At 43.3% G+C, this 26,757-nt stretch overlaps 1 protein-coding gene and 1 long non-coding RNA gene across 2 annotated transcripts in view; one reads left to right on the top strand and one right to left on the bottom strand.

The window, feature by feature from the left end:
• Positions 1–26,757, bottom strand: part of LOC124184663 (3-phosphoinositide-dependent protein kinase 1) — a 335,224-nt gene that overhangs the window by 65,125 nt on the left and 243,342 nt on the right. The gene's annotated exons all lie outside the window — the stretch shown is intronic.
• Positions 16,093–26,757, top strand: part of LOC124184670 — a 61,833-nt gene continuing 51,168 nt past the window's right edge. The window contains exon 1 of the long non-coding RNA XR_006871234.1: positions 16,093–16,289. This is a non-coding gene — a long non-coding RNA (uncharacterized LOC124184670). The remainder of the gene's footprint in view (positions 16,290–26,757) is intronic.

The following is a 26,757-nucleotide window of genomic DNA, read 5'->3' on the forward strand; positions in this document are numbered from 1 at the left end:
AACTTTTTACCCTCATGCGCGAACAATGTGGAACAAAGTTTCCTACCGGTTGATTTAAAACCGATACGCGTTTTCTGTGTATTCTCGTTTAGAATCACGAGTACGATATAATATGTATAGGAGAAGGACTGAAAAATTCCGCGGCAGTATAAAGCATGAACTTTTATCGATAGTGCACGTGGTGGCGTGTGCGATATTCTATTGTCGTCAATGTTCACTTTTTACTGCTACAGTTAGCGAATACGGAATTTATGGCGCACTTCGCCTACGCGTCGGTAATTTATGTGTTAGCACGTATACGTATTTACACATGTGCAGATACGCACACGCACACATATTATATATATATAATCCTCCTCATATATATAATATATATAAGCCGCCTACACGAACGACCGAACGGGTTGAGATAGTACTCGGAACTTTTGCTAAGAGGTAAAAATGAAACAGAGAAAAGCGAGAGGAGGAGAATTCGCGTGGGAGTTTCTTGGGTTTCTCGAGTAATGGTTTGGTTAACCGCAAGTTATGTATATAGTGCAGTCAATTCGATGACTGCAGTTTTACGATATGCAATCCGCGGTCAATATCGTTTTGTGATCAACGATAGGTACAATCTTGACGGCGAGCGTTGCGCCTCTGGCCGGATGCGTGAAACCGTTCGAGTATCTGTAATGCAATTGATTGTAGATGTTACGTTAGGTAAACCTCACCTGAGAAATACGTGAACCTATGGAAGGCCTGCTGCGCGGAGGTTTCGCCTGCAACACTAGGCCGTGTGTTATCAAAGGACAATATTGAACATTCATTGACAAAAAAGGTATGATCCCACATCCGCATTTCCATGAATGAACGTATACGTAACGTACGTCGGCGTAGACTCGTTATCAGCAGCTGTTTACAACGCCTTGTGCGGTTATCTATCTGGGCATGAGGCCAGCTAGCGATGTACACAAACAAAGACTCGGCAGGCTTTGGCTCTGGCTCGAGGCCTGCAGCAGGCGCCCAGCTCCTCTTCTTCTTTTAACAACTATTTCAAGTTACGCAAACCGTGTTTTACGCTCGCAAACAGATACGGTGCTCGGGCGTTTTGTTTCATTTCATTTCACTGGTCTTTGTTTTTTTTTATCTTTTTTTTTTTATTGCTTTGTTTTTCTCCTACGAAAGAAAACCGCAGTTCGCACGCCCTTGCGTCATTCAATCGATTAAAGCACACGTGGTGGCCGCGGCTAGGCTTTATGCTGGACTTTGATCGAGCGTATAAGTCAATGTACTATGTGCCTCGTCGATCATCGCCGAGATCCGATTGTATTTCTTACGGCAGGATGTTCAGAAGTTTGTTTCCTCGTTGTTCCTTCGATACACAGCTGTGAAATCGAGGTGAAAAAAATAAAAATCAATCGCGCAACAAAAGAAACAAAATCCACGTGAAGTTTCGGGCTCAAGCCCTGACTACCATCTGGTACCATTTATTATTACGTCGCAGCGTCGCGTCGTATACACTCAATATAGGTATACATAAATTTTTATTCAACACGCGCTAAACTTATCAGCTTCTAAGCTTCTGGTGGTCAATATTGACCACCGTTCGCGCAGGAACGTGAATCATTTCCATGAACACTTGAAATTTTTTTACCAGGAAAAACTCGCCCACCTTTACCACTATCACCATCATCACCATTGCCACGTAACGCGTTTATGGCATATAAATGCACTTGTTCAGCTACATCCATACGGTTTTAACACGGTAGCTTAAATTAGAGGGTGAGCGCATACATTTACTCTCATACATACGAGCGTTTGAAACATTCTGACAACAAATTGAATACAACCGGCTTGTTTCTGTTGTGATTACAATCCGGTGCTGCAACGTTATGCTTTATACTTTTCTGTGCATTTAGATCCCACATGGAAAATTTCGTACGGTATATCTACGTACTTGATCGTCTTTGAATGTTGCCTAGGCCTTGGAATTTTAGCTTGGGGTAGAAGAAAATGTGCACACGATAGTTTCTAATATTGTTCACGATATGTAAACAGGAGTAGATGATGCAAAAATAGCGAGGATTGAAGGTAATAATTTCACAAAATCCATGATAAATCCGATGAGGATCTACCTGGATCTCTAGTAGAGTTCTGTTATATTTATAACAAGCGGACACTTATATCTCTAATAAAGCTTTATTGTACTTCATTTCGGTTGAAATGGACGTAGAACAGGTGTATTACATATCGAACATGGATGTCCATGCCACATTCATTGCTATTAATGGCTTTATACTCCGTCGCGAAACAACAAGGTGAAAATATTCTCCACCCTTTTCGCGCGTGCTTTAGCATCCTGACGCGCAATGCAGACGCTTCTTTCCCACGTGCGGATGCAGACCGCCAAGGTCCACGTGCTCGCCCCTTATTGTACACCTGCCCTATCGAGCGTAATTATTTACCCTCTTTCACGTGGATCATTCCGCGGGCCACGCCATCTTTCCGCTTCGAATCGCTTCTTTAGTTAATTCTCCCCTTGGAGATGTTATACAAGTTAGCGAAGCAGCGTTGAGACGGGAGTGGAAAAACTTGCCGACATCGAGTCGTTCGAGAGATTTGAATTTGTGGAGAAAAAAAATAAGTAATAAAATAAAACAAACGAAAAAACAAAAAAAAAAAAAACACGTCAAATGAGACAATTTATGGAATGCTGATCCTGCCGATCTTTCGCAGGACTGATTCTCTCGGTACCCGTGGATTTATCGACGCTCTAGAGGAGGCAAAATGGACGTACCTACATAAGGAAGTTGGATGTCGAGGTCCCCGAGCTCTTCGCGATATCGACAGATTTATATGGTGAATACGGTAAGATGGTGAAAAGCTCCGAGTACCTCTACCAGGTCGTTTTCTCACTCTTGCCGGGTGGTAGTGCGGGGGAGTCGAGGAGGGAGGTGGTGAGGTGTTGTCCAGGTACTTACAGCCGCCTATCACTAGCTCGTAAGTAAAGGCGTTGCCCACGGGTACTCTCCGACGCTTTTTGCGTCAGACTCTCGACGGACAAAGAACACCTACCTTATTTCGGAGGGTGTATATTGTTACGATAAATAACACTCTATATGTGTACCGTGCATTATATCGTCGTGCTTCGAATGGCGCTGACAGTGAACCGATTTCACGCCAACACGCGAGTAAGCATATCTACGCATAAACGTAAGGTACGCAGTAGGTACGTAACACGAGGAAGATCATGCAGGGTCGTCGCCGCGGCTTTCGGAATGACGTTAATTCGTGCGGGCGTAACCCTGGCGCGCATTTTCTATATACGTCGTATGACGTACAACGTAGCGAAGCGGTGGTACGTATCACAGATATCGAGGGATTTGTATCGAGACCGGGCAGGAAATTGCCAGCTCACGGACCACGGGTACGTCACGTGTGTGAACAGTAGCCAGCTACGCATCGTACGTGTAGGTGTGCGGCCGCGTACGCACGTAAATACGTGACAACGTATCGGCATGCGACAGTGCCATGTGCGTGGTACCCGCCTCGCGGATAACACCGGCCGCGTAAATAGAAACCCGTGACTCGGTGGTGCTGGGAGACGGAGATGGAGAGGAGATCGGGAGACGGGGGTTAAAGGCGAGAAGTGAAATACCGGTAGGAGTGAATCACGGTTCGGGTTCGAACGCGGCTTACGGGCGTGGGACGCGGGAACGTGTCGCGGGGCGGATCGACGAGTCTCGCCAATTGATAAGGAAACTCCCGTTTCTATTCCATGGAAACGATAAGCCACGTACACAGGCGGCTTTCTCTCTCGCATGCGATTGAGCTATACCCTATCGCCGGGTTGCACATGCAGCCGTTTTATAACCGCGTGCAGAGCCTGCAATGCGGTTCCGGAATCGCACGGGCCGCAGGTACGACGTTGTACCTTTAATACGTGGTACGTAGGCATGTACTTACTTTTCGCGCATGGCTTACCTGTGTATGTGTTACGGGAGCCAGGGAAGCATGCACATGCCGAGGGTCTTGTCTCGGTCGTCACGCCGATAATCGTTCTCATGCTGCATAAAGAGAGGTGTAAAAAACACCGGTGTTTGTTCCCTCCCGGTGTGCCTCCACCGTGTGCGAGTGTGCGATGTACCTACGTACCAACGGCGGGCTGCTGCTGCACACGTGTTCGTTATATGTCTCACGGTTTATTTTAACCGCCTCCTGATTTCTCGGAGACACCTCCGAGGTTATTTTATGTACATTATACCTACACAGAAACGCAACGAGAACGATCGGCTATAGATAAGTTAAGTGTATTTCCAAGAGAAATAAGGGCGTCGGCCGAGCCGGGTTATACTCGGAACTCGCGGGGAAATTATTATCGGCCCGCGGAATAAAGCCCGGCTCGAATCACGTGCCTAGTAACTAATTTATACACGCGTACCTGCGCACTACGCGTCTTGGAATAAATCAACGAAATACTCGATGGGAATTACCATACGCGTTCTACGGATATAGAGGAAGAAATGTGTTTACTACCGAGCACAAAGCTCTCTTTGTGCACTTTCACCAAACTGCTGCAACAACTCGAACGTACGTGCGTACCCGATGCGAAATATTCTGCGAAACTGATGTATTTGTGAAACTTTTCGCAGTCTTTTGTTTTGCAGTGATACTTGAGACATTTTCTGTATATATATGTATTATTGCGGTACCGGCGCAGAGGCGAAGGAAGAGAGGCGAACGATAATTTCCCGTCGCCCTTAATTCCGGATTGTTGGGATATTAATTAAAAGTCATCGACCTTGTTTGCCAGCGTGCTTCGCACCTAAGCTGTGGCCGTGAGGGCTAACGAGGGCGAGGAAAAGCGCCTATACATACCTATAAGTTTCGAGGGCTAATCTTAACCGCCGGTGCTCGACTGCTGTTTCGGTTTTCCAGGAGGGAGACTTTTGCACTCGGCGGAATGACAAGATCGGGTACAAGGTTCAAAAGTTGGCCGAGGCCGTTACGATATAACGACTCAAGTTGAGCATGTTTTCACCGGCTTAATTGCTCGAAACCGGCCCTTTCAGGACACCGCTAATTGCCTTCGGTCGTTCCTCGATTCGCCTTCAAATTTGCCAAGTCTTTGTTTAATTTCAACAACGCGATTCACCCCCGCAACCACTTCTGTACTATCCAGCGTTCGTATTTATCTTATTTATACGTCGTGCTTTACGCTGAGGGAAATTTTTGCTAGAACTGACAGAATAATGAATAATTTTTATTTAATATGGTTTCGCGAAATCTTGCACTTTTTACCCAGTCTCTTTTCATCCCACTGAAATGTTTTCTTCTAACTACGGAAAGTTTTCTCATTTGAACAACATGGGAGGGAATGTCATTTTTACTATTGTTACCACTCGACCGCATTCGATTATGCGGATTTGATCCTCCAAGCATTTTGTCGAGAACAGATGTGATTTTGAAAGTAATAGGTTTGTCGACGTATAATGAGCCTATTTTTCTTAGGAAGGACTTGCTTAGTAGTAATTTGATAGTAATGACGATATTTTTATTATCTTCCTTTATTCTTTGTAACGACGATTAAAATCCGAGTATATACTTGCCGTCCTGATTATACCAACGCAAGTACAATGATTTGGTATATTCCTATCCCCCGAAGCGCACGAGCTATGTAATATCATCAAATTTCAATCAATCATGGACAATCGTCAAAAGGCAAACGAACTTTAGGCATACCGATCGAAAAGCATCGAATTAAAAATTGATATTATTTAAGATTGTTTTGAATGAAATCAAACTTGCTATTGAAACATTTAAAAGAAATTAAAGAGTCTCAGATCTTAGAGTCGCGTTTAAAAGTGTGCACGTAAACGTAACATTGCAGTATCGGTAACACTTAATCCGTGAACCGAGTTTTATTCGCAATGCAGACCGATACGCGTGTATGTAGTTACGCTTATGTATGTATACGCAATTTTATTACAACAAATATTATTTTTGACGCGGCGGCGACGCGGTCGCGTAAAAATACCGTCGCTAATTCAGTTACAGGGATAGTGCATGACCACGTGTCGTTAAATTCGTTATACCTATACATTATTCACCTGCATGCGAGAACGGAGGAAAAGCGGCAAGGTTTGCACGATCAAATGCATAATTAATTGATCCATAACACAACGGGGATTACACGTGTACATGACATTGCGATGAAAAAAATGCGATAAAAATAAATTGCCCTAGAGCGTATAACGTATCGTTGTATAGTACATACCTATAAGGTTGAAACAATCGTATAGAAAAATCTTCTAGGTGATAAAAAAAGAAAGAGATGTGTATATATGGGGCTTTCCACGACCATCAATTTTTTTAATTTCACCAAGGATTTTTTCTACGTCAGTACGTCCCCTGAAAAACTGGCATATAATTTTTTCACATTTATTGAATTACTCGTCTTATTCCTTATGATTTTTTAAACCCATCTCGAAAACATCCAAATTCATTTTTGTGAATCTAGAAAGAAAAATCTATGATTTCCTGAATGAAACGTTTTCACGCAAGATTCAGAGTGGGACCTCTTTTTATTCTATTATTTTAATCGTTTTTTCTATTTCCATACTTTTTAGAAATCTATTATAATACGTAGCGCATCTTCGATTTGATTACTGATTTTTTTAAATTGTTTCTTCAGTTCTAAAACACACTCACGATCGATTTCAAATTTTTGTTTTCCAACACGTTTAGAGTTATTATTTTTCACAAAAAGTGTTCTAAAGAAAATGTTGAATAAAAATCGTCGGTGTGTTTTAGAACTGGAGAAACAATTTAAAAAATCAGCAATCAAATCGGAGACGCGGTACGTGTTATAATTTTATAACAGATTTTTAACAGATATGAAAATAGATAAAACTATTAAAAAATGAAAGAAATTATCAAAAAAAAATATATGTATAAAAGAAACGAGTTCCCGCTCGGAATCTTGCGTGAAAATGTTTCATTTCGGAATCCAAATGTTTTTTTCCTTGCTTCATAAAAATTAATTTGAATGTTTCTGAGATGGGTTTAAAAAATCCATATGGTAAAGACGAGTGATTCCAAAAATTTGAAAAAATTCCTAGAAGCTTGTCAAGGGTCGTACTAACGTCGAAAAAATCATTGATGAAATTAGCGATCTCTTGCATTGAATCCACGAATCACCCCCGATTTTACTGCAATTTTTTACGTTCCAAGCGAATCGTGTACCTAATATTCAACACGATAAACCCACGAACACGGGACTGTGCGAAAATGGGTTTTGCGGACTGCGATAATAATAGGTGTGCTTAACACATGTGGATAGAAAAGTGGTGATCATCGTATCAAATGCGTCTTCGCGGTTATATTATACGTCGCACCGGATCCAGTCGCCGTCTGCACGTTATACCGTATAGGCGAGTCTCGGAGAGAGAGAGAGAGAGAGAGAGAGAGAGAGAGAAAGAGAGCCTCGCGAGCAATTTGAGTTGCATGAGTCGAGAGTCAAGTCGAGTCGGCGCGACCCAATACAGTCGAGAGTCAAGTAGGTCAGTTCACCTGGTGTTTCAGACGTCGGCGGCGGCGGTGAGTTACATAACGCCTAGGGGGAGAGAAAGTCGTTGTCTCCGCGACGACGGAGAGGCTCGCCTTTACCTCCTCGCCTCTCCGTGTTTACAAACAAACCCCTACTCCTCTCTCTCTCTCTCTCTCTTTCTCCCTCTTCCCCTCTCGCTTTTGACCTCTCCCCCCCGCTGCCGCTCGTGTCCGTTATACCGATCAGGCATCCGTTCGCGATCGCGAGAAACAAATCTTCCCTTCCATTTGCGAACAAACCCCCCAAAAAAAAGAAAAGAAAAATAAAAAAAAAAAAAATAAAGAAATACAGCAACAACGCTTTGTTTCGCGCGTGTACGATGCATGTAGGCATGTATACGCGTATTAATTACTACATGTAATACACGATGCATGTATAAAATACATGGTGTACAATTTATGGGAAGATTCTGATCAACCCCTTCATATCGGAGTGACTCGTGCAGTGTCTCGTACGGTTTACATCAATCCCTCTGTCGCGTTGCCTTTATTGTGTGTGTTTAAATGCCCATGTACTGGTATGTATAATACAGTTATCTCTTTTTCGCTGTGCTCAAGTCGGTCGGTGCAGCGGCGGAAATGCGGAGGTCGCCTAGCTAGAAAGAGTGCGACGGGCTCGGGCATTCGCACATAAACCGTTTTGCCGTCTCACAATCAGGTATTACAGCCGCGACGCGGCGTTCTGGATTCTCCGGAATCCGGCGCGGTTCAACTCTGTAACTGTATTTAATTGATGTTTACAATAATACTGTTATATTCGAAGAGTTTCGCGGAATTTACGTGTGGTATACCTGTATATATACACAGTCACCTGACCTTTATCTTGTATTCCCAGGATTTATCATTGTATTGTACATTTGTACATTATACTTATCCAGTGTGTCGCCTACTTCATCAATTTTCGTGTATGTACACATATGCACATATATATATATATATATGTATGTATTATCGCTGCTGACTAACGGAGACACAATTTTTTCGGTTTCTCGAATTCACCGTACGAGTCTTTATTATGCTTCGTAACCGTTACTTTCGATTCATTTTTATTCGTAAGACATACTTACGTTATACATTACCCACAATGTGTACATACATGTGGTACATGAAAATCTGCTGTGTAAGTAAGTAACGACAACAATTATTTTTCAACGCTGGAAAGCAAAGGGGTCGGATTTGTCATTATTATAAATAAATATCTATTTGCAGAGGGAGAAACTTGTTTGAAATTTGCAGCTATCGAAAAGCGATCGCTGCGTCGCACATTTTTCATTCCTTCTACTTCTAGGCTTTCGTTTTGTTTCTATCTGTTTTCCTTTCATATTTTTATTTTTTTTCTCCTTTCGTGTCGGACCGCATAGGTCGCGGCTAGAGAGAAGGGGGTTAACCGTTAACCTACATTTCGCGCGGTGTTATTTCGCGCATCTGTGTACTGTACAAGGACTTTTTGATACGCCGAATGTAAATAAGCATATGAATCCTATAAATAACCGGGCTCCCGTAATTTACTTGACTACATCACGCCGCATGCGACGGAATCGTGTCCCGTGAATATGTAATGGAATAAAACATAAAATCGTGTATCATCGATAATCCGCGACGAAAGCGAGAGCAAAGTGTAAAAATCACGCGTGAGACGATGTCGGGTTGAAACTTGTAAAATCGTTTTGGTCCACGTAAAATGGCACATCATCCGGACGTTGAAAGGCAAGGTCAAAACCTGCAGGTATATAAATCTGCAAGCCTCTCGCCGACATGTCCTTTGATTCCTCAAGGAGCGTCGAAATTCAAGGTGTTATACGATATTACTTGCAGCAAAATACACAGATATAGCGATGCCAAAATAGGATCACCTCGCTACTCATATGGCGTCTACGATAAAAGTAGGTGTACTTATACCCATACTTATGCGTATACCGACTGTACGAGGCCTTGACATGGACCAAAGCAACGCGTAGTTACTACGTGTAAATGTATGAGAGATCCGCGTTTACCTTCGTAGCCACGTGCGCAAGTACGTACGTAGTTTGTATAATCTATAAATGTAACGTAAGTACGCAGGAACGCATACATATAGGTACGCGTGTCTACCTATCCTCGAGCTTGATTGATATTTTCGTTTATTTTTTTGTTTTTTTTTTTTTTTTCTTGCTTCTCATTTGTTTGTCGGCTCCGATAATTTCTCCTCCAAAGCTATACCGACGCGATCTTGATGTCGACGTACAGCGTTACATACTACACTCGGGAGAAATTTCATTCCAACTATTATTTTTATTATTGTAATCACCCAGTGTGCCCTCATTTTACACACTCTTGTAACGTATACACACACATGCGCGCACACGCAGAGGTATTTGTCTCCTTCCTTCTCTCTCTCTCTCTCTCTCGCGTTTGCGCGTGTTGTTTGTTCGTACACTCATTGCCTTGATATCCCTATGCAGCCACTTTGCGTACCTATTTGCGCTGAAGATGGTGTCATGTATGTACCATACAATACATAAGGTGCAAACTGTGAAGACGTAAGTAGGTAAGAGGTGGGGAGGGGGGGGGGGGGGGGGGGGTGTAAGTGCGTCGTCGCGTATTACGTGTAAAGGGGAATTTCGCGGCAGGTATACCAAAACATTGCCTGCTGCATCCTCTGTGCCGTCTATATCCACCTCGTATGCATGTGTAATACGCGTTTAGAAGTGACGAGAAGTCGGTACATCTGCACGCGTGTGACTCGAGTGTACCATACGTGTGTGTACAGGCACAGTGGCCTAGACAACTAGGTCGCGGCGCAATACTCTCGTGTATATATACGTATACATATTGCAGACTGTACTATTACATAAGCTTGGGTGCCTACTTCGACGCCGTACGTGTAGCGAGAGATTCGAACCGAGAGGTGCGAGATGCAGGATTTTCCATGTTTGTGCGAAATACGTGTTTTTTTTTCCCAAAGGGTGGAAAGCGAAATTTGATTCACCCAACGGCGGAAATGTATTTTAACGTCATATTGCAATCGTCGGATTTTTCGTTTCATCCGAAACATCCAGGATCTTGGTTCGGTTCGTTTTTTGTTTTTTTTTCTAGATTTCTCTTACGTGAACTTTGGGTGAAAGTATACTACATATATAATGATATACCGCGTGTAGTTTGTATGTATCCACGGTTATAAAATTAGAGAGGACAACTATACGGTTGTTATCCAATTATTGTTCGCTACACCGAACATCTGCCGACTGTTGTTTATTTGCTAATCTCTTATTCGATTTATTTGCGAAACTGGTTGTTACAGAGATTTGAAAATAAATGAATTCCAAATGGCTGTACATAAATAGGTTGGAGTAACGTTATCGACGGAGGTTTCGTACTCTCGCTAGTTACCACCGCGTGCATACAATCTCGCGTTTGTATAGGTACAGGTAAAGTTTATACTAACAATAAGTCATGGTTATAGAACAAAGCAAAGAGGTGGTTGTTGCTCGGCGTAAATTGTCCCTGTGTCGAAAGTTGTTGGTGAGTTATTGCGTTGTATCTGGACGGGCTGCCAGTAACTGGCCTACTTCCATGGCTTACTTGCCGATTCGCAATCACGTAAGTCTATATATGTACGTACGTATGACCCTTACATTTACGTAGGTATCCACGTTTTACTTACCTGCACCGCGTGATACATACTTGCACCCACACGGTCGGTTTTACGATACATATATCCTGTATAACGTATACGTATACCTACTTCGTGTTAGACATGCCCCACTACCGAGGTATAAGGTTGGCGGGTATACGCATTATCATTGTCATACCTTGACGGCTGTTCTTTTCTCCCTCGAATCCTTGAATTTTGCCAAATATCGCAGATTTCTACGATAGTTTTACTTTTTTCTTCCTTTTTCCTCAATTCCATTTTGTCATACGGTATGCGATATGTTTTTCGTCGATTTTTTTTCTCTCTATTCGCTAGTTCGCATCAATGCCAATGTTACCTCGTATGCGTTTGCAAAAAGTAAGAAACGAGAAGGAAGAATAAAGCGAAGAAAGAAAAAGCCAATCGATAAATTGCAACGCTATTTGCGATTAGTCTGTTTATTTTGTAAAAATCGGGACATCCGGGAGGGATGGAAAATTCCAGACGCGGTATTCGTTAACTTGCAGAAAATACTGATTGTAACTTCTGTACATACGGTGATTGACGTAGGCACTACGTAGGTATACGTATAATAACGCGACTCACGCTGTTAACGTTTCACGCATAGGGTCACATATATCATGTTATACTTGTGCGTATATTTACAAGTATGTACGTTCACGTGACGCGGTTTATTGCATAAAAGCAACGTGGAACACCGTGCGATAAAAATTAGCAAATCGTTACGATAGCGTATAACATCCCACGAATGAATCTGGGAGGGACGAGAATTCCACGCGTCGTCAAAGGTTTCCGACTGACATATTCGACCAAGTGTAGGTACATCATTTATTACCGAAATTTACGATTCACGCTGCATATGTTTTCGTATAAAAGTTTCAAACCGGTTTCCTTACCCGTACGCTTACAAAGTAGTCGTAACAATTTTTATTGCAATACTTAGGTACGCCATGCAAGAAGGTTAAAGCAGTGTGCGCATCAAAAGTTCGGTAAACCGGATAAAGTAGTTAAAAGGCATACGTATACGAGTATGCAGGATATAATTTTAAGAATCGTATTACCTGACGGAATTTTCTCAACGCATTTTCATTTGACGGTAGTTTATAATAGCCATGCCAGGGTGATTATTGAATACGAAGATTTTCTATAGTTCGGTGTAAGATTTATGCGGCGGGAAACGATTAGTGATTAATGAGTGTCAGGCGCCACGCGATTGCGTTTTGATTCAACGTCGCGCGCACGCGGCGGCGCCTATCTAGTTGAATATAGATCGTTTAATTTCATTCGCTATTGGTAGGGCGGATGGACGGCGGAGGAGGAGGAGAGGAGAGAATCGGAGAACTTTTCCACCAAGGTCGAAGCAATCATCTCTGATAATAAGACGGGAATGTCCGACGTTTCGTACATCGTCTGCACATTATGTAGTACGTGTATACCTAACGAGGCTTATAGACCGACCGTAGTTGCCGCTAGTAGCAAGACAGCCGATACGAGTGGCAAGCAACAAACGGTTTCGCAAAGTTGCGCAATGTTACGATGTCGTCCGCGAGAGAGTTCGGGTCGAGTCACGCTCTCCTCTCTCTCTCTCTCTCTCTTTCTCTCTCTCTCTCTCGACCCGAGCGACGCGACATTCGCGATCGATGTCTATTTGTACCATTGTAGTTTGATAAACCTGTGTTTAGGATACGCGCATTACTCGCAGCTCCTCGTTATACAATATTATAGTATACGTAGATACGTACTTGATTACCGAGCGACGTACGATGAGATTATTGTTCGTCATCTTATAGCCAGGGTCAGTATTCGACGGGATTTCACCTCGACGTCGGTCATACACGGTACGCGTTTAACGCGTATGCCTGCAATTTATTTGAACAATATATAATCACGCCATACGGCCACGGTCCAAACAATCTCGCTACTTTTGCCGCGAAATAATATTGTAAAATGTTACGCAAGTTTGGAGATTTTAGGGAAACACGGATCTAACGAGGTCGGCCACGTCGGAGGCCGCTCGATTTCGGACAAAAGAAACTGGTTTTGTTAAGCTCCTGCTGATATTCCGACACGGGCAACGTACGCTAAACCGCGAATTCTGCATGTATACGTGTACGTTTACCGCGTAGCTGTATCGTGCATACTCGCCTAGAGCGGAATATATTTTCTTTCTGTATTTAAATGAATTTTTTTAATTTTATTTAATCTTAATCTTAGTTTTTTACATTTATTTAAGAGGACATATCTTGTCGCTCGGCGATAATTTTCCAACAACGTGATTTCGTTATACACCCGTTGGCTACGAGTACTTTGACGAGACCTCGTGCATCATTCGTACATGAAGTCGTGCGAAACTCAGGACACGTGCGTATGCTGTAGTCGATTCTTTGTGTAGTTGTTAGATACCGTGTAGGCGAAATAACAGATATCTAAATTTTCATATCAGGTGGATTTGATAAAAGAATTTGTCACCGAATGCCTGCTAATTTTATTGAATAACAGAAACTGCTGATGATTCGTACAACAACCGTTTGTATGTACATTGTATGTACGAGGTTTAGCTATGACCTAAAATACACCTTATAACTTCTCAAACTTTCTATCGCTGATTATTTCAATTACACGCAATATTCGAAAGTGGGTAGGGTATATCTTGAGCATGAGAATTTTATGCGGTTACAATGAAGATTCGCTACAGAGTTGAAAAGTATTTGACACTCTTCTAACGTTGCCTCGTTTCGCTTCTGCACTTGTGTATATTATAACAGTTCTGACGTTGTCTGCGATATGAAAATTACTCTTGCAAAAGAAGGTACAGAGACTTGAACTGTCGGAGTTCTTGGTGCCAACTAAGACTGGAGAGAAATTCATGAAAATTGGATCGAGCGACACTGGAATCCACGTAACACCACGTGGTGTAAGACCTGCCATTAGGTCTCGTGTTCGCGTCAAATACGCGGTGCTTAACCCGCGGTAAATTAATGTCGCGAGATAAGCAGTTGAAACGTAAAAACAAAAAGGGAAAAACGTAAAGTTACGTAACTACCGCAGACTCGACCATAGGACAAAGGAACAGCAACGGCCAGTCGTTGAACGAGACGAAATGATCCGGCGTTTTACGTATAGACGACACCACCTGAACCTATAATTAACTGGATATAAGTGGTCCAGTCGTTTTCACACGGTACGGTGAACAAACTTTTCAGGGTCGTTTAAATTTCGTTGACAAAAAAAACTAAGGATAAAAATAAAAAGTATAGAAATGGGCGAAGAGGCTGTATTCAAGATACATGTATACACCAACTAGATGATGCATATAACGATTGCGACTTTTTAGCGTGAAACTTAAGTGGCGAAGAGCGAGTTGAAAAACGGCAAGTGGTTCCCACCGCGAATCGGTTAGATCGGAACGAAAACGAGGCCAATTTCGCACTATGACGAGGTGTCGGCGGGATGGGAAAGGCAAGGGGAACGGGGAACGGGGAGGACCGGGTACCTACGCGCGTGCAGATCCGATCCTATAATCATAGCCGCAAGGAATGGGTATAGAGTCTAATCCAGTTTTCCCCGCAGTAGTTACACATCGGCCGTAGAAATCTAACGGTCCCTTTGTCACCTCACCTGTTTTGCATGGCTCGCCTAGATACGTATGTACGAGAGATTACAACGTGTGGTTCCTGGATAGAATGGATGAATTAATTTCATTTTATTGCCGCAATATATCGAGTTACTTGTATACCCCGTGCTGGCTAATAGACTTACATACGTAGATTCTGACTCTCTTGCTCTATCTAAGCACGCGTACAGGGCTATTATTACAACGACGAGCTTTCGCCTTCCTGTAAGCAGGTAGACATCCTTGTTGCGAGCGCACGCGTTTCTCTCAGTTCAGGATTACGAATATCTCCGTTCGGGATATCGAATATCTCGTGCAGACCGATTAGTCGCCAGACTTCTGCTTGTAATTTCTACCCTTGGTGTGGGGATTGCTCATCATCGCGTATATCCAACGCGCGTACACGCGGAGCGTAATTTTATCGAGAAAATCTAAAGCCAAAGTTCCCGTTTCGACTGTCGCTCCGCCGTAGCTCGATTTCTTGCAACTTACCGGTAGAGACTTGGTCTCGATTTTTCTTCGGGAATCGAACTTCAAGGTTTGAGAATAGGCTTTTTTCTGAAATTTCGCGTTTGCGGTACGAATATATTGGAACAAGGTTCAAGTAGGCTCGAGACCGTGCGAAGTAACTAGGAGTTTCGAGGATGGTGGCGATGAGCGACGACACGACGACCTCTTTACATAACGTAATCGTCGTCTCGCCTCGTCGTGTACCTGGGAGCTCGTGACTCTTGGCCTAGAGTCCTAGACCGATGCCTTCGGCTGCTTATTACGTGCGCCACTTGTCACACGTCGCGATTTATCACCGCCATTTGTTTTCTGACACGTGTGTTAAGTATAAGTAAGTATCTATTCGTACCTTAGCGGGTGAACGTTTACGTGGTCTTTTCTCGAGGCGACGAGGCAAAGGTAAATAAAAAAAAAAAAGGGATAATAAATAACGACGCGATATTGCGAATTTGAATAAACACGTTTCGCGTTATCTTCAATGATTCACGAGTACGTCGATTTCTTTTTTTTTTTTTGATTTTTTTTACAATTTCTTTTTTTTTCAACGCAATCGTCGTAACTCAGGTTAGAGATTGTGGAATGAGGACGAGTGAACATGCAAGCACGTTACCATAAATTTGTCATGCCATTGGTATACCGTGAAAACAAGTATACAGGCTATAACCATATCTAAAAGAAAAATTCCCCCCAAAAACGACAATTGTGGCTGATTCCTTCGAATCTTTGCTTTGAATTGTTGCAGCGATCAGGCAAATCTACAGATGTCAGGACTTGAGACACGATTACTGGGAAAAAGGAAGTAATCCGGGAGTTTCATCGATGACCGATTGCAAGGTACTGGCACCGAGCAGCGCACCAGCGAGGTCTGCCTGCCAGCTTGGTTTCCTCCGGCTTCCAGATTAACATTCCAGCGACCAGAGCGGTTGCGGATTGTGCGGCCTGAAGGTACGTAAAGTCTCAGGGAGGAAAAAAACCTCCGCTAATTTCTCGCCCTCGGTGGAGGGTACAAAACCTGCTTTACGTTCAGAATGATTCGCGTGTTGTTCCCGGTATGGTTGGCTGGGCGTGAAACACGATTCGTGTGTCTATCTGTACAACTACTGGATTCTTTTATAGAGCTGACAAACGAGAACGGGCTAGAGTCGATTTTCTACGTCGGACCTTTTTTTCCCAACGCCGGTTCTTCGCACCTTTTTTTTTTATCGTGGAATCATTCTGTTCAGATTACTCTAGTCCATGCAGTACGAGGTTTGCCAACACAGACGGTTGCCGCTCCTGGTAATTATTTATTTCGAAATTCATGATGATTTTGACGTGCAGATCTTAGCACCGGAGAATGTGCAATCCAATCGATAGTTTGCATCCATCTACTTTACATGTACCTATAGGTGTAAGCGAATCTCATCTGCAGTGAAAATCCGTATTCTTTGCGAAGTATGTAATAAATAAATCCATTGAACGGTATATTGAAAGGATCGGGATGAGTTGTGTATAACCGAGTATAATATAGTGGGGTCTGCAGCGATCTGGTTTGCATTTCTGAACGTTCCCCCTCTCTATACATGTATAAATGTATATAGGTATATATTATTTAACAATATAGTTTTCGGGACAAGGAAAGGCGGTATAGTAGCCGGCTTGGGAAGTTTGAAATATGAGAAATGTATCGTTCCGCGGGTTCTTCTAGTCTGACTCGAGCTGGAGGCAAAGAAACCGAGGAAACTAAAATGCAGAAGTGTATGCAAGTACGAAGTTGAAGCTTAAGTCAAAGTTGGAGTTGAAGTTTGCCCGACCTTTGTCACCTGCAACGGGCATAACCCTGCGGTTGAGCTATTGCTCGGGCAAAATGCAGCATACACTGCAATTTCACTACTTCTACCTTTTTCGTCTCCTTTTTTCCTGTTTCGCGAGCCTGTTCTTACGCGTACATACGTATATACGTACATACGTGTATATATTCTCGTGATTCTCCGTACATACAAGTATATGTATACATATATATGTGCGCATATATACATAACAGCTCCGCGTCACATAGACTAACTTTATGCTTCTGCAACGCAAATTTTTGCGAACATTTCAACCGGCGTTGCCACCGAGGCGGGGGCGGCACGGCTACCTCGATATTGGCTATTTGAATTTTAGCCAGAGTTCTGGCGCCGTTTTGCAGGCTACAGACGTTCCTGTGATACATGCTCACTAGTACCGAATACTTATAACGCATAATACAGTTCGACGCAAACGTGCCTCTACCTTTCCTTTGCCCAGCCTAAACAACGTACCTCGCGTTATATCTTCCTGCGTAACTCATGCACTTTTCACGGTAATAAACGTCGAATATATATTCAATTTCTTTTTCTCCGCTTCCGCATATCGCATGCGTTATACGGACGAGATTCCGTTGATAAAGGCTCGCTAGTTTGTATTTGAATGAAAAAAGTGCTCAATTTAACCACAAGCGGAAAAAAAATCTTGGTTTTTTGTACGCTAGGATTTATGCCCTTCTCAAAAAGCTAACGGAATTGTCTTTGCCGCGATGCATGATCGGGTCATAAGGATAACGCTTTTGGTAACAGGGTCCAGAAACTTGTGGGCCAATAATTTTGTCAACGGACGTAGAGTTCAGATTTGACGATACATATTTCGATGGCGAAATTTCTATAAGCAGAAATCAGTCGTCGAACCTGCATTCAGCCCTGAGTATCAGACCAAGGAAGGCTCGAGGATAAAGAAAGAAGGGGGAAGGGTGAGGGATGAAGAAGAATAAGTGCTTTCGAGGAATAAATCACACGGGGTACAAGAAGGGCGGAATAACAGGATTGATCTGGTTAATAAACGGATGAAAAGGGACGGCTTTGAGAATTCGTAGAGTCGGTTGTGCCGCGGCGTCGGGAGTCGCGCACCGTAACCCCGTTATACCTCTTCGGAATTGGGATAAAAACGGGCGGGGGACGAAGACGTTCGATTCCGCATCCTTGGATCCGAATCCTCGCCGAGTGGCAGGTGAGGCAAGGACAAGGGCGGGAGGGGCGTGCTTAACCAGCTTGACGTGAAACCACCCGCGTAATTGCAGGCGCGCGGCGCAAAGCTTCGTAATACAGGGTCGTTATCGAGCCGGCGCATCGCGAGACTTGAACCTAGCGGCAAATCGGATTAATGTCTCTTAGAGGAGGCGACGAGCAAATGGCGGCAAATGGCCAAAGAGACTCAGAGCGAAAAGAGCACGGGCAAGAAATCTCGAGGGCAGAGGAGATTTTCACACGGAGACGAAGAGAGAGAGAGAGAGAGAAAGAGAGAGAGAGAGAGAGAGAGAAAGATCCGGACATGAGCTGTGTGTATCACGGATATGTATATATTTCCACTTATTTTATGAACCGCGCACAATGTCGGTAGACGTGCTGCCGGACGATTCACCGCGGAGCAAAATTTTCTTCACTTTAATAGCGATGAGCTCCGAGACGACGACGAAGCGGGTGAAGGACGACGGAATATAAATGGGTGAAAAAGACAGACGTTGAAATATCATGATATCAACATTTTTCATAGTTGCAGAACGGCTGCACCGTGCCATTCGGCTCTCGAGCAGCGTGATGCGCGGCAAGACAATAATTACCGATGTATAATTTCGCGCGCTTGATACCAGCAACGCGTGTGCGGTTTTCTCGGATGCAAAGCAAGCCTCGAGATGATTGTTTTTCTCGGTAAGCGGCGGGGTCAGAGTTCGCGGAATGTTCCACGACGTTGATCCGCCTCTTTGTCTCGTTGGCTTGCGATGCTGCGAGCACGTATCGGGCACGTGCGGGTTTCGGAAAATTCTCAGTTTATTTTTTTTCTCTTCGCCCCCCTGCATTCGAAGACGGTGCACCGGATTTCAAAGAGTCGCTGATGTAGAATGGCGTGGATACGTGTCTACGCGTATGTACCATACATAGACAGGCAATATGGGTGGATAGAAATAGTCTATACATACATCGAGAAGAGTACGAATAACTCGGGGAAAGATTATTTCTCGTATTATAGTCGTATTATGGTATATATGATACGCGTATCGATAGATATCTCTTCCACGTATTTGCTCCGGCGTAACGGGAATGTTTCAAGTTTTTACAAACCGCCTTGAACAACGAAGGGAATAAAGGGAGAGGAGACGATGCGGAAGGTGAAGAGTAAAAAACGACGTAAAGAAATCATTGCGGGTGAAAGAAAGAAGGAAAAAGAAAAACTGCAGAAAAGAAATTTGGTGATTCACCGCACGATAAAATTGCCATTTGTGCCATTTGAATAACAGCGCGCAAACCTGGAGTTTTTCTCTGGCATCGAGCCATAATGTTTTTCCTAGTTACCCAAGAATGGCGTATTCACGTTTCAACATACGCGTCTTTCTGATTCCAATTATAACAATGGTGGTTTATGCGTAGCACCGCATGCCGGCCAAAGACTGGACCCTCTGCTCAACTTCTCGACTGCAGTAGCACTTTATGTAATTTTATTTTTTTCCTCAGCAATTGCAATTTTACCATATTCACGTTTATTTTCGCCAAGTAGATATCGCGCATCGTGAACGCAACGAGGATCCGCGGAGTTTTCGCGAAAAGTGTGTATAGATGGAGGATTTAAGATCTAGAGGTAATCGGTTCATCTCGAGATGCAGGTGATCTCGTCGGCTCGTTGGCTCGTTTGCGTACGTTGGCCCTTTCAGGGTTGAATTTTTCCCCTTTTTCTCCCTCGTATAATATTTATTTTTGTCTCGTACGATTTCAACCTTAGCGATAACCCGGCGAGAACTGCTGCAGCGATGCGCGCCAGTCTCGAGGGTTATTCGCAATTGGCGCGGGATGAACACGAAATTACTACTTTATCCCAAGTATCTGACATACACATCTTATAAAACATTTTTATAGGCGGGCTATTGCAATATTCATTCTTCATCCTTTCCGCCGCTCTCCTCCCTCATCCCTTCCTAAAGCGGAACGAGCTTTGCTCTAGCTTGCCTGAGTGTATACAACACATCCCTTGTGCACTTTGACTAATGCCACGGATCATCCTGATCGCTCATAGCGCTCTGGAGCGCTCCGGGTGTTCGCCTCTTTATCTGTTACGTTGCTTCAGATGTGTGTGACCTTTCACCCGGCCTCGCGGAGTCGGGTTTCGATCGATTCGAACATCAGCTCGTGCAGTATTAAACGATGATAAGAGGGGTATACCGAGAAAGCGTGCAGCTAGTTGGCTCATTTGCATGGGATATGTAAGATGCGTGTATATACCGTGTATCCTCGCTATGCCGAAAGGTGATCGATTTGTCTTTGGTGTCTCGTTACGATCCCCCAGGAAATCAGCGCACGTATAACAAACTTATCGCGGGCTTGCATAACAGAACACTTGTCGCAAGTCGAGATGAGCGGAGGGTGCGTTCGACGATAGATCGAGGTATCCGCGTGTGTCTCAACGTATAAATCAATCGCTGAAGGTCGATCAGACTGATCGATTGAATTTAAGCGCTGTTCATTCCTTCGTATATATATATATATATATATATATATATACATATATGTTAACCTATGCACGCGAGAGATAATACATGTTTATTTGAAATAATTAACCCGTCTAGGCGGCGAGACTAGACGCAATTTCCAACATAATTCTAATCGTCAGAAACAATAAATATAATGACAAGAAAATTGTACAACCGTACAATCCTCGTGATTATGCAAATATTATAGAGAACTCACGCTTGGAACATGTTTTACGCGCATATGTAATATACGCGTGAAAATTAAATACTCGTGTAGCGCAGAAGCTGAGCACATAAATAAGGGGGCAGTAAAGGCCAGTCACAGTTCGATAATGTTGGCGTTCCGCTGCGCGCGTTCCTAGGTACAACTTGTGTATATTTCTGTAGAGCTTAAAGCACGCTGCAACTCGCAAGCGTTCGTTGCGCTAATCGGACTCGTGCAAATGAGAGGGTCGGAAACTGAAGAAAGAAAGAGCTTTTATCTTTCGTTTGTAAAAACAACCGTGTACCAAAGCTCGTTATACGTAAATCACGATTCAGGCTGATCCAGTAAGGGTTACGAGATTTAAAGAAGTAGCTGCATTCTGCTTCGCAGAGCAATGTAATGGCGCTGACATGTATGAATAACAAAAATGTTTTTCAATCCTATCCGATCAGCTCGGCGTTATCGTGCAAGATCGAGAAATGTGCAGTCACTTATTTTGACAATTATATCAACGGCAGCTCATGTGTATCAGATTAACGGTGTGGCTTGAAATATACTTGATTGTGATTAACGTGTAATAACACAAAATGTGTAGGTGCAACATTTTATTATCATTTTCTGGTACCGGAAATCGGCTGTCAAGTTTTTTCACTTCTTTTACTGATATCTGCGCTCCTTCGTAAAATTGATACAACATCGATCTGCACCTGTTACTTCAGCGTTGATATGATAAATCGCAGGAATCGATGAGGCCAGCTCGGAGAGTATAATATTGTAAATTGTTATTTGTATTTGCGACAATTTTTTTTTTAAACTGTTATTCAAGATCCCTATCGAACAATGATTACTCATCACCGCAGATTACGCAGTGCGATAAGCGTTCGATTAGTTTCTCGTTAACGAATGACGTGAATACAAGTAGGACGGACGGTACGTATTCCGTTCTCCGAAATCTCCAGTATCGCGGTATTCGTTCCAACCGATGACGTTAAAATAACATTTGTCTTTACTACATTTCAATGAAACAATCCGAACTCGTCTTGCCGCTAATCACTGTGTCGCCGTGTCGCAATACTTATCGCGGTTCGAAATCCGGCTCATCGAGTTCCAGGCTACAACGCGGCACGGTCAAGCGGGTAATCGACTTGTGACATGGGTTAAACCAACACGCCGTCACCTTAGAGTTTAACGCTAAACCGCGAGTGGTCAGATCTGAAGATTTTCGTATCTCAGAGCTTGCAAGCTGCGCGTCAACCGGACCGGATATCTCGGTAAAGAGAGGAGGAAAGGGAAGGAAAAAATAAATTCAGTTCAACCAAACCGTTTACTCAGGGGTAATTGACCCCGCAGCGACTGCCGATTGATCGGTCAATAGATTGCGAGCTGTTATCGGTGTCTGCAGGGTGCGCCTGTGGCACGTATCGTAACGAAATCAATTAAATTATTGCTAGGAAATGACCGCAAATGGCCGCAAATGGCCACCTGGCCACCTATCAACGTCCACCTACGTCGTATCGTTTCGTGGATTGAAAAACAGCTGTTGGAGCTGGCGGTATATCTGTCGGTATTTAACGGTCATTGACGTATCGACGTATTCGGCTCGTCGATACCGCCGCGGAAATGTTCCGAAATATGCCCGAGGGTTGATCCGCCGACTTAGATACATTTCAGCCGTCGTACAGAGACCTTAGTTAATCGCTCCGTTGTGTCGAATCGGTTTTAGAGACCAACGGTTCTTATCCTTGCACGGACGATAGGATTCGAGAAGGTGGAGATTTATAGCGGAGTTCACGATTAGTGACGAAAAAGAAGGAGACGATTTCTGTTCGACGATAACCTAATGCATATTCACGGATGGGCGAGGGGGAGACGGGCGGACAAACGGCGATACGTTCACTGCATCGGCATTATCATACACTTGGGTATAGTGGCAACATCCGGCTTTTCGATGCCGGTTATCACCACCTCATCTAAAAAGATTGGATTACATTTGCATACAATTGGGCATTATACGACCTATTTTTTCTTTCTATTACTTATTCATTGCGACCCTCTCGACTCGCTGCTATCAGAGCGGATGAGTGACACTCGAAAAGATGTTGAGTTAGGTCTGGAGTCTTCCGACGAATATATCCACTAATTTATTCATTCGCTACCCAGACGCTCGGCGAACAAGTTAGTATAAGAACGTTGTTATCCAACGTTGATCAGACACTGCGACATTGTCGGGAGTCAATTGAAAGGCAATCGTCAGCAGCACCGACAACTGACAGAGGCTTTCTATGCCGGATTTCTTTTCACGTAAATACAACCGAACAAAGTAGATCGAGTCTGCGAGATATACGAGCCACCTATGCTTGCATACCCTACAGTTCATATAATATATTCCCCACTGGGAATCTAGGATCAAAATTGTGTAGAACAAAACAACGGGGAGAGCTCCTTGTTTTCGTACCCCTCGGGTTGGATCGATGGATGGACGGACGGATGGATGGATGGATGGATGGATGGATGGATGCACTAGCGAGCGAGCGATTGATAAAACGAGTACCTGTAAGAGGAGTGAAAGAAGTGAAAGAAGTGAAGCTAGTTCACAGGGAAATGGTGGATATACAGGCACCTGGTAGAGGTTATATAGATAGAAGAGTCTTCAGCCAGACACCTATAACACGCTTCCGAACGAAAGAAAAGCGGCGTTACTGCTAACGAACGAATCGACCGGGACAATGAGATCCTCACTCGCATCTCGGATATCGTCGCTGTGCCGGGATGATTTCCGTTCCCTGCAGGGACCTACTTTTTATCCAGACATGGATGCAGCGTTTGAGTTTCTAAGAGCAGGATGGAGGAGGTGCTAGCCGACGCCTCCCCGACGTCGCCTCCACGCCGTGTGAGCACCTCGCTACCCGATATGTCCGATACGCCTTCGAACTTCCGCTTATGCCTTGATCTCCCGCATCATCTACCTGTATTCTCGTTGCGAGGTAATTATGTTGAAATCGAACGCGGAGGCGTCGCGATTCCGAGGGTATTACGAAACTGAGTGAGTGAATTGGTAAATACAGGCAACTGGTCGCTATATGCAGTTATTTCTAATCTCGTTCATGTTGTATCTCGTGCGTCTTAATTTCTTAAATCCAACTATGTAGGAAAGTATCGCCGGGCAATATCCGATGAAAATAAATACTTCCAATATCTCAAGGAGAGATTATTACGCTTTGTCGCACGTGCTGCTTCGAGATTAATTGCAATGAAGTAATAAACCCTCGTGTTATAATCTCGATCGATAGTAGATTATTGTTCACCCACTGCCCCATTAACCGTAGTTCGGCTTGTTTCGTAAGTAGGTATACGTGTCGACACTATCTCTGGTTATCATTTTGTTGTAACGTTATTTTTTTTTTTTTTACTCAATTTGACCATGCTGGTCAAATTTCTACATAACACAGAGTTTGCTAGTCTTTCGGGTGTACAGAAAATCAAAGCGCGGGCCACTGCATCGCGTTATCGCAGAGCTGTCTCGGATTTTCCCCACCAATCGAACTCGAATATTGATTATCTATAGAGTCATTCTATTACACCTCTGCAGTGTGTCGTACAGCTAACAGAGTTTGTCGATTTTTTAATGCGAAGTAAAAATTTTCTTATCGTTACCGAATTCCGATACTTTTGTCGGATTATAAAGCGATTTGTCCTGTGACTGTGATCGGGATAGTAACGCTAGATCGATCAAAGCTTCGTTTATACAGATTATCTTATCCGGTGGTAATAAAATTGACATCGAAATCTTTCTATGAATGCCTACAAGATTTATACGCCGTTTAAATCACGATTCCGTGGGTGAATTCGAATATCAGATGTATGAGTCGAAACATCCAGCTCGGGTCGAACTTCTTCGTCAACACCTTGGCCACCAGAGTTCTTAAACCTCTTCAAATGGCGAGTAAGTTCACACGAACAGAAAAAGACGAGCTAAAGCGATCGATTCGTCTTATTCGCTGGAAGTTTTTTTCCAAGTCAAAGGAGACATCACAGAAATATCAAAGAATTTAATAATTAAAGCTAACAAGATCGACAGATAAGTAGCGGGTAATGCTACAATGATTTATGACTTTGCCGTAATCTTATGATCACTTCCAGTGATCCCTAACCGCCATTGGGCAGTCATAAGCATCTCGATATTTTTCATAGTTTAAAAAGATAAGTATAGAGAGGAAGGATTTATTGGAGCCAAAAATATATACGCTTGCGTGACTCTCACACATGATACAAGGAAACTAAAAAATTACTCAAGTGAGGAATAGTCTAGTTATTCGATTTATTTATTTATTTTAATTTTATGTATTGATAATTATTACTAATTTTTTAATAATCAACTATCAGCTTATCACGAGCTCGCCAGGACACATATGTATATCGCTATGTTCAAAAAGATACGCTAGGAAGTGGAGATTATCACCAAAGGACCTCGTCGAGTAGACACTCGGAAAAAAGGGGTTGGAGTGTGGGACTGATTGTTTTTGAACGAGTTCTGCAAGATGTATAGAACGGTTGCCTTGTTATATATGTAAACTAAAATTCAACAGAGAAACAACCAAATGGGAAATATTAAACGGCTCGGTATAAAGTTAAAACGATCGGCCATATTAGTGCTTAGGTAGTGGATTCGCTTCGTTAACGATTCAATTTAAAGCCAGTACGAATTTAAGTCTATTTTCCAGATAGTTGAAACAGTACTTTGCCTAAGTCAAATAGCCCGGTAGGCTATCTGCACTCCCCCTCGATCGTTCGTTAGTTAATCACGGGGTGGATATACGTGAACCTATCCCTATCCCTATCCCTCTCTCTCTCTCTCTCTCTCAGTCTATTGCAATATCGAATTAAAACGAAGGGATTTCACATCCCTACCGCAGCTCGGCAGCATGCATGCAGCTGTTTGTGGCAGAGGCCATGCAAAATAAGGTCTATAATGGTGATTGTAGAGGCAAACATTATTCCAAACAACGAACACGTATCATCCTAAATTGATCAATTATCAGTCGTAGATATCGTGGCATAACCACGATCTATTGTAATGAAAGATTGTTTGCGATTACTTCCCTCGAGTAAAAACGTAACGTGTCAACGAACATCACATCGTCATTGGGATAAAATTGAAGAGATTCTGCTATTCGGGGTAAAACGAAGGTCCGCGTCACTTGTTTGAGGCGCCTATAGTCAAAAGACGCTAAAGTCACTGATCGCGAGTCTGCGACGAGTTGTCTTATTTTGCTCGGTTCGAAAAGCGCTTCTAAATTCATCCGTCATGTGAGTGACGTTTGCATTGCAAATTCACAAACCACGCCGACACTCTCGGCGAATCCTGTCTCGCGATGTTTCTTCCTCGTTATATCCGTCAACTAACAATAAGGTTTACTACTCGCGAAACTTGGAGAAAATTAACCAATCAAATCCGTGAAATGAACTCGGTCTCGGGGTGACAGGCGGACGGACGGACGGACAGGCTTGCAGACAGACGGTACGCGTCTAATTGACGGACACCGTACTTTAGTCAGGAGTTTTCTCAACCTTGTCGCAAAGTAGCGTATATTATACATTACATAGTGTCTCATGCTATACAACTGTGATTAGATGTCATTGCTTCGTTATCGTCGAGTGAGCAATATACTTCAACTCATGTATAATAAATATCGCGA

The sequence above is a fragment of the Neodiprion fabricii genome, chromosome 6, assembly GCF_021155785.1.
Source record: "Neodiprion fabricii isolate iyNeoFabr1 chromosome 6, iyNeoFabr1.1, whole genome shotgun sequence".
NCBI lineage: Eukaryota > Metazoa > Arthropoda > Insecta > Hymenoptera > Diprionidae > Neodiprion > Neodiprion fabricii.